Raw genomic sequence first — 11,837 nt, 5'->3', positions numbered from 1 at the left:
CAAATTATTGAAAAGATCCCAGAGGTATATTTTTTCTTTGAGAATCTAATTTGGGAATTTCTCTAGATTGTGTGAGTTTAAAGATCTATATTTATATCTCAGAGTAGGTAAATCCCTACACTAGACTAATGCTGAAATATAAGAGATATTATGAAAGAAACCATGATTAACTTATCATACATCTAAAGAAATCACAAACCATTTCTTTTAGGGTTTTTTTGCCTAATTTTACTTTGTTTGGACTCAGAGAACTTTTGAAAATACTAAATAAAAGGCAGAATCTTATGCTGTTTTTTTCTTTAAGTTGAACTTAATTCATATGATATTTTATTTTTCTTTTCAAGATCAATATTTATAGGAAAGTGCTCAAGGAAATTGTTCTATTTTTCCCAACAAAAGTGCAGCCATTTCTCTCAGAGTGGGGTTGAGTTCTTCCCCTTCCAGAAACAACTGAACAGAGGAATGCAGCTCAACAGCTTTGCTTAATTAGTCAGTTTATCTGAATTAAGGATGGACTAACACTCTTAGAACAAACCATATAAAAGAGGGTTGGCAATGATGAAGAGGAAAAACTGAAGACTTGTTGAAAGAATGAGTAGGAGAGTAAATTTCATCCTGAATTAAGACCTTTGTAAGTAGAATAATATATCTAAAAAACCCTTACTTTTTACCCATGTATTTGTGTATTTTACAAGTTGGGATATTGAACTGGGGCATTCTGAACTAGTTGAGAGAAGAGTGTATGTGTGCCAGGGGGAGGTGGGTGGTTTGTGGCATCTTCATCTTGTGCCCTCTTCACCTGTGTATAAATACAGTATGTATATATATATATATATATATATATATATATATATATATAAAAATAATATATATATATAAAAATATAAAATACATAAATATATATATATATATATGTTGCATACATTGTGATCTGTTTAAAGCTTGTGTGGCCAGACTCAGTATGAGCTGACTAACACTGTCTTCTTATAATCATTTGGATTTCTCCAAATATATATTTTTGTCTTTGATTTTATTGGGTTAATTTATTGGATTTGCATATTTTTTAACATATCTACTACAATTATCTTGACACACATCAGATTCCAGGTCTTTCTTCCATTTGTATGTCCATCTTCACATCTGTTAATCCATTATCCTGTTCAAATAACTCAGGATATAACTTCAAGGTCAAAGAGAAAAACATTGTTAAGTGATGGTAAACTTTATTTTATTTTATTTTATTTTATTTTATTTTATTTTATTTTATTTTATTTTATTTTATTTTATTTTATTTTATTTTATTTTATTTTAAAATACCTTTAAACTGTGAAAAGTTTATGTTCCTTGACCTGCCTACAGAACTCATACAACTTGCAGGAAGGATCTTTTCCTTCAGATATCTTTCTAATTACTATCACTGCTGAATAACTGGTATTACAGTTGTTTGCATTAGCCATGAGAACCCCAGAACTGCCATCCTTTGAGGCAGATAATTAACCACAATTTATTCTTGAACAAAACTTAGCATTTGCCATAAAATCCCAGAGGCACGGTTGTATTTCACAAAATCTTAGTTCATCACATGATGCACAATGGAGCATATTTATTAGCATAATCTAGTCTAGTACTGCTACCTCTCACATTAGCATGTATTTAATAGGACCAGAGAGGACTGTTAGAAAGGAATTTCTCATGCAAGACTAAACTCTGCTTTAGGGGTAGATATGCTTCCTAAGAAGAAGAAAGGACAACAAAGAATGCAAATACTAATAGGAGCAGAAATATCTGTTAAACCGACGTTGCATTATGAAATAATGGAAGTAGCTTGTCCTTTTTATATTTTCAAGTATTTGTGCATAGTTAATATGGTTCTTGAAATAGAAACCAAGTTAATTTTAAAGGCCAGGTCCTCAACTGTTCAAAGTATAAATATTATACCCTGAAAACAAGTTTAGGCTTTTATTTATCTTCCAGGGTTTCTAGTTATATTCTTCTACTTGGTGTGTGCTCCAGAATTAAGTATGGCTTATTCTGGTTCAGCCTAAGATTCAGATATGCATAGAAAAAGATTTCCTGTGGATAATAAGAACATGTGGCTGGATTGCAAATATATTTGAGTGAATATTTAAGTCCATGAAATTTTTTCATTTCATCAAAGTTCTTGTGTGTTTCCACAGAGAAGTCATTTTGGTACAGGAGTCATCAAGTACCATGAGCACGCTGTCTTTTGAGATCAGGGATTAATCACTGGGTTAAATACCTGACTCAGTGATGAGGTCTCAGCTCTGGTTCTGTCCTGAGCCCTGCCCCATCTGCAGGCACGGGGCTGCTGTGGGCTGCTGTGCCTAACACTGATTTTTGTCTCTGAGCCAGTTTGGAGACTCTCCACTCTAATCTCCTGTAAATCCGGCTCCAGGGTGGAATGATGATCACTTGGTGGCTGCAGATTAACAAGATTATATGGGGATTTATTTGGCATATTAGGTTAAATTCAACACAGGAGTTAGATGGAATTGGAAGATTCAAAACTGACTTTATAAAGTAAAGCCAAATCTTGTTTTAAAGTGAACTGGAGAGCCCTAAACACAGTACACAACTCTGTAGTTTGCTGTTTCAGCAGTAGCCACAGTGCTCATTTTGGGGTGAGGTGGCAGATTCCTACAGTATCAAGTAGGAATCTACTCTGAGCACACTGAAAACCTAACCAAGGGCATTTACTGCATGACTCAATGCAGCAGCTAGGAGCAGACTTGACAAAAAGAGGCAGCCATGGACATGAGCTAGAGGAGCAGCTTCAGTGACCTCTGCACCCCAGTGACTTTCAAAGGCTTGCTCACCCCAAGACACAGGCTGTCAGCTGCTCTTGAGTGGCTGAAGGGATTAGGACTGTATTACTCTGCAAAAGTCACACCAAAAGCAGCCTTTCCTTAACTCCGTGTGGTGAGAGTTACAGCTCCAAGGCTCTGGACCTGGCTCTGTACTGGAGTGCCATGAACAGTTCTGACACAGCCACAAGCTTCCCTTTGGCTATACTTTTTTCCCTAGTGAACCTCCTCTTCATAGCTGCACACTCAGTACCATTTTTTATAGGACAGGCTGTGGCAGTGCCTTTCCAAGTCTCCACTAGTCCGAGCCTGATCTATAGGAACTGGACTGAATCTCCTTATGCTGAGTATGAGACTGAAGCAAAGTTTCCCACTTCCTGATGTTGTTAAAGGGAATTATAGTGGCATTGCTAGAAAGTTAACACCCTAATTTTTTAGGGGAAAAACAAACAGACAGTGGGTGTTAGTTTGTTCCTACAAAGAATGGCTGCTGGTATTGCTCTCGCAGCAAGCTGTTAATCTCTGAAGCTCCATATATGTCGTGGTTACAAGAGACAAACTCAGCAGCACATTCAGAGACTCACTGTCCATGGTATATGTTTGTCCCTATAACGTGTCCCTATAAGTCTTGAGATGAAGACTCCTCAGCAAACTCCTCATGGCTCAGCCACAATTTTGAAAATTAGCACAACTGTTCAGTACTTTCTGAAATACCTCACTGATGTTTTAGAACAATCCCGTACTATGATGGTCAGAAAGTTCCAGCAGAAAAAGATGAAAGTGTATTTATTGCATGACTGACTAACTTGTCCTTTCTTCTTTTGTTTGTTTTTCTCATACTCTTTTCTTCACCCCAAGTGTGGTGAACTCCCTACAAAAAAGCTCTTTATCTGTTGGATAGTGAAGCAGAATGCCAAACCTGGGGTTTGTAGTCACTACTGTGTAAATATTTAATATCAATTATAATGGTTCTTTGGAAATAAAGGGTGTATCACCCATAATTGTTACTGGCATTGCTATTACAGTCTCCTGGATCCAAGCCAGGAGGTTTGGCAGATGCTAGAGGAAACACACTTAGACCCTTAAGTGAGGCACTAATGTAAATACAACAGTGTGTCCTCTGTCAGTGCCTATTCAAGCACTGTGTGGTCCCTTTGACTGGACTGTGCTGAGTGAGGAAGTTACTGTGATAACTGTGAATCCAAGGCTAAATTCCAGTAAGGTTCAGGCAGAGAAAGATATTGGTTTGAAAAGAGTTCTGAGAAAAACAACTGGATTCCAGAGTCAGCTTTGAATTTACTAAATTTATTAGCATCCATATGACTAAAGCTGAAAAATGCAGAATTTCTTAGATATGCCAATTCTTTAAATGTTCAGCTTGTGTGGTTTTCAGAAGGCTCTGTAAGGTAAGATCAAATGAAAAGCAGCAACTACAGAACTCAGTATTTCAATAAATAATAATTCTGTATTAATGCATTAATGCCTAATTTTAAATGCCTGTTCTTTTTTTTTTTTCTTAGCTCAAAGGCCTCCTAAGACAGGTGTTACTGTCTTTCTAAGGCTTTTGTTGCAGTGAAACAGACTGTCTGACATGAAAACTAATGAAATGAAGAAAAAAAATTGCCTGTTTACACTGAGAAATTACCTCACTGATTTTTCTTCTTTCAACTTCATTCTACTACAATTAATGGCTTAATATTAAGGCAACAGATTTTCTTATCGCCTGTGCATCTCTTCCCCCATCAGCCGACTTTGTTCCTTACCTGCTATTCAGATTCTTCCCTCCTGAGGAACTTAAGGCTGAGTGCTTACCATCCCCATGCAGGGAGGGAATGTGCAGGACATAGTTAGAGCTTTCTTGGGGAGCGGGGCGGTGTGCCTTGTGATGCATTTAGTTACTGTACATAAGAGGGACAGAGTGAGCCCTGAGCAGCCTCTACCCCATTGGGAGGGCAGTCACGCCTCCCCCGCCCCCATCAGCCATGCACCGACTGAAATTCGACTTCTGGGCAGAGGGGTTGGCAGTCCAGAGCCCTTTCTGCTCACTGGAAGGGAAGGAAGAGGTTCTTCACTTTGTCATCCTTTCTCTTGAGTGCCAGCACAGCAGAGGATGCCCAGCAACCCACCGTCTCTTTACTGATTCACTAAAGGTTTGTTTTTATGGGGAATCTTCTGACTGAGAAGAGTCTGTGCATGTAATGTCACAGCTTTTATCTTCTGAAGAAACTGTTCTGTAACTATGGCATTCCTTGGAGGCAAAGAATTCTTTAGTGCTTTCTTTAATTGATGTAAGTATAGATTAATAATAAGTATAGATTAATCATATGCTAGCTTGGCAAGTGCCTTTATTAAAAGTAATTTCTGTCCTCAGGCAGTAGAGCTCATTACGAAAAATAGTAAAAACCTCATTATAAAAAGGAAACAAATTCATGGGGAGTTTCAGCTCCATGGCACAAATTCTGAGCTGTAAACTTGGGGTCTGACAAAAGTATTCTGATCTATTGGTTAGAAGGGAACAATCTTGCAACAATAAGATCCAAAGAAAAGGTATGGTGATTTCTTAGAGTGTAGTAATTTCTATGGAAACTTAGATAGATGGGGGACTCTTGTATCCTTCTTTGTTTGTGTTTAAGAGGGATGATCAAATATTCATGTTAATGGGAATTTATTCGCTCAGTCTTATGGGATTTACTTTCAGTCTAAATACATTTTGAGAACAGTGAAGGATGTTCTCCTAGCACCATATCCTTCTTTGCAAAATAAATTAAGCATTCCTTACTCAGCCAAGGGTCCTAATTCTGTTTTACATATGTTGTTTATGGTGAGGCAATTCAGGGGTCAAAGATTTACATTGATCTCCTGAAAACATTGAAAAATACTGTAGGCTCTAGTTGAGGTTGTGATCTTGTATCCTTTTTTATCCATTATCTTTTTGAGTCCAAAGGTAGAAGAAAGTAATTTACAGTGAGCACCCTTTGCTTAGGCACACAGTATGAAAGGCAAGCAAAGACCACAGACTGCCTCAAGTCTGTCAAGCATACCAGAAGAACAAACCCATCTCTTTAACCACCTTCAGTATTAACTGATTTGGAGTATATTTTCACTTCAAGATTTTTGAGAAGAACAATACCTAACACCTGTAAAATACTTTACTCCTGCAAGCACTTTTTGGACCATCTATCCTCAGAGGTAGGAGACATTAACTGGTAGTACCACAGACTTTCTTACCTGCTTGCTTTGAATTTTGTTTCTATGTTTCTATTCTAATGGTCTAATGTTCTAATAGTTCTGTGACATAATCTGTTGTCCCCAGTCTTTTGGAGTGCATCATTATGGCTAAATAATCAAAATTCTTTACTTGGAACTGGAGTCATAGAGTTCAAAACTCTGGGGCTGAAAAACTGGAAGTTAGGCAGGCCAAGAACCTGGTTTGACAGTGGGTACTTCCCTCTTATATTGGTAGACTTTCCTAGTGAATGTATTTAATGCTAATCATAAGCAGGGGAACCAAAGCAAATACAAAATGTGTATAAAATCCTTTAGTCTCAAATAGCAGCGGTGGTTGGTCTGACTCTCAGTCCCACTGTCAGGGAACAGGAGAGCCAGCTGATGCCAGGGTCTGCACACTACCCTGTTTGCTCCTGAAGCAGCCTGATACCTCCCAGGCTCCTAGTCCAGACAGGACTGATTCTCTGCACCTGTTCTAGTCTCACTAACCTCATATTTGTCATTCTTCCCTTCCTCTGCTCCTCATGTGAGGAAAGGGTTTGTTCCTCTGCCTGAAGGTGAGATTTGCTCTTTGTTGCTCAGTCACAGTGCTGAGAGGGTAGGGATAGAAAAGGAGGAAGCTGATGGATGTATGGAGAAAACAAAAAAATAGGAAAAAATCTGCTTCTCAGCTCTCATAATCTGGGGTATGTGTGCTGCTGGTGGTGCAGTGGGTTTGTTTAGTTCTGTTTTGTTTCCCAAAACAAAGCTTTCCAAATAGCACTATGCTAAAACATGGAGTTGCCCTCCCTATCCATTGCCACATCCTAAACACCTGGTTATCTCCCTGTACTTCAGAGACATGTGTTTCCCACTCAGTCTCATGTTATAGAAACAAAAAGTCAAATTATAAGTTCTATAATTTTTACATATAAGTACAGCATATCAATGAAGATTAATCTTCAGTCCTTCTTCACAGGAATAAAAGGGGCTGATAAGTAACAGAAATTAATTACTTATTTCTGCTGCTAATCTATGACCCAAACTGCTTAAAGACAGTTAATCTTTATTTCTGGATTTCCAATCAGACAAAACTTGTCCATGAATGAGAAGGAAGAAAATGGTCAAGTAATGGAATAGGGGGTTTTCCCTCTTTTCCCCACTGCATGGAAACAAGGAATAGTACCAAGGGATACAGCTCTCTCATGGCTTTGTTTTAGCAGACAGAAGTTGTTCCTCATTCCTAAACTGTGTGTTACAGTGGAAGGGGCAATAAAGTTTTTGTCTCTTACTAGAATTTTACTAGGAAGGTATTTTGTGAACAAACATCATAGACAATGGGTAGAAGGAAACGTAGTACAGATTTGTTTAGAAAGGGGGTTGTCAAATCAGCTTTCTTTAATTGCAAAAGGATTTTGAGGTGTGCCACAAAGTTTGGGGAAGATGTTTATTACTGTTCCATTATTTTATTACTGCTTCTTAGTTTACAAATTGGCAAGAGAATTTTGCAGTCATACAATGATACATTTTAATTTAAGCTGAAAAGGAAGAACAAACAGATAATATTGGAAGATACCAGGATTTCCAGAAAAAAACAACCAAACATTCAGATTCTTATTTAGAAAGCTATTCCAATACAAATCTTTTTGACTGGAGACTGTTTTTGAAAGGATTAAAAAAAAAACCCAACAAACTATTTGAGCTCTTGAGCAAGTGAAGCAGATAGAACAAGATCATAACACAGAGCAAGGAAAATTTGAAGGGAGTGGTATCAACTCTTAGTCTTGGACAAAGGGCTTGGAGTCATTCTCCACTGCTACAGAATCCGAGTCATGTAATTTCATGCAAAAACACCTTGAAGAGGAGAAACTGTAGTTAAAAAAATGTTTTGTCTGCCAAGCTGTCAGTATTTCAAGGCAGTACCTGCAAACATGAAAGAACATGTTGTAGATAAGAGGGCAACTTGAAAGAAAGTCACAACCAGATTCCTCCCTCCTTGTATTTTCAAAAAAAAATATTAAGCCACATGTGATCTAAAGCTGTGAGATCTTCTCTGTCTCCACAGTTGCTTGCAGTTGTCAGTTATCCCTTTCATTGTTTTCATATCCACAAGATTCCTCTTTGAACTCCAGGTATTTCCTTGGGAATTTGGGTAGAAGAATCTGTATCAGTAGCTCAGAACATTTTGGTTTAAAGGCAAGGTGAATTAGGATAGGTTTGGATGGTGAGTGTGAAATGCAGTCAGAATCTTCTCCGTGTTTGCTTTCATGTAAAGCTTACCACAACAGAAGGGTAAATCCAAGGAGTAAGATCCAAGAAGTAACATCACATGTAATCTGCTATCTCTAAAATCTGTGGTCAGTCAGAGACTGACAAACAAGACACAAACAAGTCTTGATTTGGCCAGAGAGGGCTGTGGCTTCCATGTAACTATGTGTAAAGGCATGAGTCAGAGCAAAGATGTGCATGTAAATGTGGTGCAATCTAACCCCCTTGAGAGATTATCTTGTCCTTGGTATATCCTACCCACAAAGGATACTAGACCTTAATCAGCTGATGTAGGTCAGGGCAGAGGTCACTAAATAAGGCCAGAATGCCATAGGGCCTGGTATGGTACCCAGTTTTTGGCTTTGGTATCTGTTGTGGATTTTCAGGTAAAGAATCAGCATACAGTAATGTCCCCATAAAGAGAAAAGGAACAGCAGAGCACGTATTAATTCCAGCAGGAATTAATTACTTTCACACAGAGAAAGGAGTTGAAGAGTTAAAGGTAGGGTTTCAAACAAAATTTAAGCTGGGATAATTGTAGACAGCAGGATATTGGGGGAGTGCTTTGCACCTGGAGGGAAACAAATATTAATCAAAATGATCAAGAGACAAATCAAGCCCCAAGGATGGGGTGATCATGAGGCAGAACTGAGCCTCAGATAGCACCATGTTATGGTCTTGCAGAAATAGGAGGAAAGGCAAGATGGAGGGAGCAGCTTCAGGAGTTTAATGAATTAATTCCATTCCTTATCTAAATCATTTGAGGGGTAAACAGGAAATTATAGTAACAGAAGAACAGGAGAATGAATGGAGAAGATCACAAAAATTTTCCAGATTTCTGTTTCAAGACAAGCGCAAGATCTCTTATATGTGAAGAATATAGTATTTCCCATCCCTTGCTGCCTTGAGGACTGTTGAGAGTATATCAAACTACAGCTGACACCAGCATTTACCCATTTCAAGCAGTTAGATATATTCAGGGTGTTCCATGAAAATAGCATATATGTTTGTACTGTGTAAGCTTATGTATCCACCCAATGCAGCTTTGATGGCAGGTCCTGTAAACAGAAAAGTTACTGTGATATGTCATAGTTTTCTTTGTCCTTTGAGACAGTAAGAATTCTTACAGGAGTAAGAGAGACTACATTAAATGTTTGCCTACCTTATTCTGGCACACCAGCTGTTTCTCACAGGCTGGATAGAAGCTGCAAGCCTCTTTTGCAACAGCAATTACGCAAGTCAGTTTTTTGGTGTTCCTGCTTCCCTGGGTTGTATTTTTGCACTCTAATGAAACAATCAGGCAAGTTTCCAGCTGTTAATTAACTGCATGTGAATTGATTTTTTGAAGAAGGGGAAATATCAAACAGAGTCTGTACTAACTAGGGAAACACCATCATGAGTTTCAGTTTAGACAAATTCACGGTGTTTCCCTATTCCTGAAGAATGGTGATTCTTCTCTCAGAGTCTGTTAAAATCTTGAGTAGAAAGTTGGAAAAACTGAATGAAGTGGCATTATTATCATGTTTGCTTGCAGATTATTAGCTTGCTCTCATGCAGCTGATAAAACAGTAATGGTTCTATTTAAATGTCGTACCATTTGTTGATAATCAGTTATTTAACCACAGGGTGGATATTTGCTCTCACTACTTCTGCAGAACACCATATTATGCCTATTAAACTGTTTAGTCTGAAGCTTAAATGCCACACAGAAGATTATTTCAGGGACAGGATTAATTATGTTGTCTTCATCACTCTAATTGGTACATGAAGTATTAGGGAATATCAACAAACTGTTTTAGAATTAACCATCTATGGAGCAGACCTCACGGCTGCATTTCTGACAGTTTTATGTTCACAATTTAGCTGTCAGGAGGGTAGGGAGAAGAAGAAGAGAAAATGTGCATAAGACCAGAGAAGGATTTTACTACACCTATTGCTAAAAGCTCTCAACCATTCCTCTAAGACATATCTGTTTCTGCTGCTACAGTTACCTGCCTGGCTGACCTCTTTTTTTTTGACCAGACCTAGTCTCACTAATCAAGAACCCACTCTATTTTATAAAATTAATTAAAGGAAAAAGGTTAACGAGTTTGCCTATTTCCCTTGTGCCCCTCCATAGAGAGATTTGTGAGTCATGGTATTGCAGCAGTTTGTGGGGCTCTAGAGCACACTCAACACTCACAAACCTTTGCTGTGCAATGCCAGTGAATAAAAACCACTCTGAAAGCCTGATGTACACACTCTCCTCTTGGAGAGGGGCTGGGCAGGGGGGAAAAGGGAGAAGGCATGCCAGACACTGGTGATATGTAACACCCTGATGGGTTGTGTTCCTCAGCCACAAAATCAGCCAAGTATAAGAATCTCTATAATTTTGCTTAATTACAATATTTCTTTTTCTAGGACTTAGGAATAGATGGTCAGAAACCTTGCTCTCTCCTCCAAAGACTACAAATCTGTTGTATCACAACTGAAGTAGAAAGAGCATAAGGAGCCATCAAATAAGATGGGAGTGAAGGCAAGAGAACTTTAATTAAACCTTTTCTGAAAAGGAAATAAACAACTGAGCAAAGAATTTCTTTCAGGAATGCTGAGAGAATGAAAGATATGCAGAAGAAAGTAATTAATTAAATATTGTCCTAAAGGCAAACTAGTAACTCAGAGTAGTCTGATAGAAGTCCAGTCCTCAAGATATGATTGACTGCCTCTGCCCTTCACTTCTTATTCTCAGCCTCTTGCTGTAAGAGAGTGTTTACAGTGAGGACTCTACCTCTGTAGGCTGTAGTGCTCCATTTCATTGATAATTCTCCTTTGCTATTTTGTTGCCCTGCTTTTCCCTGTCCTAGAGTATCTGGATCCAGCTCAGGTTTGCCTCTGCTCTGAGTGATCCCTTGTACCAGTTCCTGGCGCTACTGCAGCAGCTCAGAAAAAAAAAAAAAAAAAAAAAAAAAGTGAAGAATTTTACAAAACAAACATTTCCTGTCCAAAACAATTCATTTTTAAAATAAACACACCACAACTCCTGGCAGCAGAGAAACCTAAGGCTGAGGTTACCTGTTACAGCATTAGGTGAAGGGAGATTCCTTGGCACATCGGGGAGATTATGGTGCAACCACAGTGATGTTTTTGTTTGAATTTCAGTAAACCGAGACATGTTCTGGCTTGTAAGGCAGAGTAGTCTTGGAGCATGTGAACTGGTTGTCTTGTAAAGTTTAGGAAAATGAGAACTATTTCAGTGACTAATATAGATAGAGCCTGTGAGGTATAATTGCTAAAGTAGCACAATAAGAGTGTGCCCAGGGAACCAAGCCCATAATGTAGGAATGTGCAGGTAAACCTGCACAACTTCACCTAGGAAAGGTATGGCTGATAAGTGTCACAACACAAGAATTAGGGAAATTCCAGATGAGTAATCAGAAAAGAAGTTAAAATTGACAGTCTGATATATGAATGCTGTCAAACTCATTGCCACAGGAAGCTGGAACAAACAATGTAAGTAAGTTGATTAAGTGACCCAGATGAATGGAAAGTGGATCCAAA

General features: G+C 38.4%; 1 protein-coding gene across 1 annotated transcript in view; it reads left to right on the top strand.

Moving 5' to 3' along the window:
• Positions 1 to 5,948: 5,948 nt before the first annotated feature.
• The window catches only part of SLC2A9 (solute carrier family 2 member 9), a 103,612-nt gene continuing 97,723 nt past the window's right edge, over positions 5,949 to 11,837 (top strand). The window contains exon 1 of the mRNA XM_086889104.1: positions 5,949 to 6,014. The gene's annotated coding sequence lies outside the window, so the exon portion shown is untranslated. The remainder of the gene's footprint in view (positions 6,015 to 11,837) is intronic.

This window comes from Cyanistes caeruleus, chromosome 5, assembly GCF_971803275.1.
Source record: "Cyanistes caeruleus chromosome 5, bCyaCae1.hap1.1, whole genome shotgun sequence".
In the NCBI taxonomy this organism is placed as follows: Eukaryota; Metazoa; Chordata; class Aves; order Passeriformes; family Paridae; genus Cyanistes; species Cyanistes caeruleus.
The sequence above is the reverse complement of the archived record's forward strand: the minus strand, read 5'-3'. Positions and strand labels throughout refer to the sequence as shown.